The sequence below is a fragment of the Centruroides sculpturatus genome, unplaced genomic scaffold (genome assembly GCF_000671375.1).
Source record: "Centruroides sculpturatus isolate CEXI.00-Female unplaced genomic scaffold, Cexi_2.0 scaffold591, whole genome shotgun sequence".
Taxonomy (NCBI): Eukaryota; Metazoa; Arthropoda; class Arachnida; order Scorpiones; family Buthidae; genus Centruroides; species Centruroides sculpturatus.
The window spans coordinates 144,050-146,417 of NW_019384920.1; the positions used below are offsets into that span (position 1 = coordinate 144,050).

The window sequence follows — 2,368 nt, forward strand, 5'->3', positions numbered from 1 at the left end:
GGGGAATTTTTTATTTTCTCAGAATAATATGCAAATTAAGCATTATTTTTTATTGGTTATAATAAAATTTTTCCGAAATAAATTTTTATTTATTTAAATTTAATACATTAATAATAATAATATATGAGAATTTTATGTATATATTAATATAAAAATTCATATTTTATTACCATATTTTTATTTTGTTTTTAAATATTTTTGTTTAATTATTACTCTACATTATCGAAAAATTTAATAAAAACTTAAATTTTTAACTAATTTTTAAATAAAATTCTTAATTTATTATCAGGATTTTTATGTGGAAATATGAAATTTTTACATATTTAGCTTAATTATATAGTTATGAGAATAATTGACATAAACGATTTTATATATAATAATTCTCAATTTGATAACTCTTCTACATTCATCTATCAAATATTAGGATCGTTTCATAGCTTTTCTGTGGTCACTGATCATTCTACTGTAAATATTTTTCTTTATTCCATAAATGATTGGATGTAATTGTTTTCATATAAGAAATTTCGTTATTTAACAATGGACCATAAAATTTAATTTAAATTAATATATACATGAAAATAGATTTGTGATCTTTTCGATAAGTTCTTTATTCAAACTTACTTATTTTTAAACAATTTTTAATTGAATAATTTGTTTCTTAAGTGATTCATCTATTCATAAATAGTAAGGAAAATACATAGGATCAATAGGATTGAGAAACATATGCTTGGATCCTATGGGAATCGAACCCATGACTTTTTGGGAAATGATCATAAATTCGATTTATCTTGAGACTGGACATTATTTTCTATTTTTTGTATTAAGTTAAACGTAGGTTCGGATCATTGCATGTAATTTATAACTTAAAACTTGTACCTTTTGTGCCATTTGTTTACTGGGTAGTTATCGATGAATTAATTAAATTCAATATTATAAAAGCAGTTCGTTTATAATTTTATTTTCTAATTCAAATTACTCAACTTAAAATTAATTTAAAAGTTAGACTTGAATTCTATGTGAATAGAACCCGTGACTTTTGGTGTAGTCTATACGATCACAGGTTTTTACTTAGCCTATATCAAGTCCAAACATTTTCTATTTTTGGCAGAAAATTGTCTATAAGAGGTGGGTTCGACCACATTCGCGCACTTCAGACTTAATTTTAATATATTAATTGATAATATTAAGATAAATTACTGAATTATTTCAAAATTCAGAATAATCGAACGGCTTGTAATTCAAATAGCTAAACTTTCTGACATTTGACGAATTATTTACTTGAATGTACGTTGTTGGCCAGACAGCAACACATAAATTTTCATTTTCCTTAAGGAATCTTGGATAGAATTTCATGATTCGCATTCTTTTATATCTTTTTTCCAAAAAATCTACTCATTGATTTCTAGTTTTTATTTAGTCAAAGTATTCTTCCAAATTTTTCTAATAAAATTTAATTCGTTAGATACTTTAAAGCCTGAATACAACTCAACAAAAGTCTTTTATAATGAATATTTTTTTAAAAATTATTCAATTCTTAAATTTATTACTTAGTTTTATTTATTTCTTATTTTTTAATTTGTATAAATTATTAAATATCTTATGAATTTTAAGCAAATCTCTAAGGAAATTAATTGGAATCATTCAGAAAGTCAATGTTGATAATTGTCAATGAATGCTCCAAGGCATCAAATATAATCAATAGAATTAGCGTATGTAAATATATTTGTACAAAGTAGACTATAATGGATTATTCTCTGCTATATAAATAATTACAAAACAAATTTCTTTGATAATAATTTTATTAAAATATAATGCATAAAACATAATAATAATTAAATGATATCAATCAAAACTAAAGAAATTTTTTAAATCTTCCTTTACAGAAATAAATTAGAGTTAATTTGAAAAATAAAGGAATTTTTTCTTTTAAAACTTATTAAAAATTTAAATAATTCTCTAGAAATTTAGAAAATAAAAAACTTTATATAAAGTAAATGATACTGTAAACAACAATTAAAATCTCGCATTCTAATTAAATTAATTTAAAATATATTATTCTGCTTTATTTTTATTAATGATAGAAGTTTTAATTATAACTTTAAAATTTTTTAATAATATATTTTATCTTAAATTTATTATTAATATTATAAATATTTCGTTTTAATGCGTTATATACATAATAAGGTTAATGAGTTTATATTTAGAAATTTCATAAAAAATTGCATTAAAATTGAAATTTTAAATTTTATGTTATTTTTTAAGTTTTAAAAATATTTTTACATTTATTTATAATTTTTTCAACTTAAAAAATATAATTTATTTACTACTACTCTATTGCGACTTTCTAAATTAATTTTTATATTTATTA

The 2,368-nt window shown here is 20.1% G+C and overlaps 1 protein-coding gene across 3 annotated transcripts in view; it reads left to right on the forward strand.

Moving 5' to 3' along the window:
• Window positions 1-2,368, forward strand: part of LOC111631844 (B-cell receptor CD22-like) — a 92,761-nt gene that overhangs the window by 52,532 nt on the left and 37,861 nt on the right. The window lies entirely within an intron of this gene.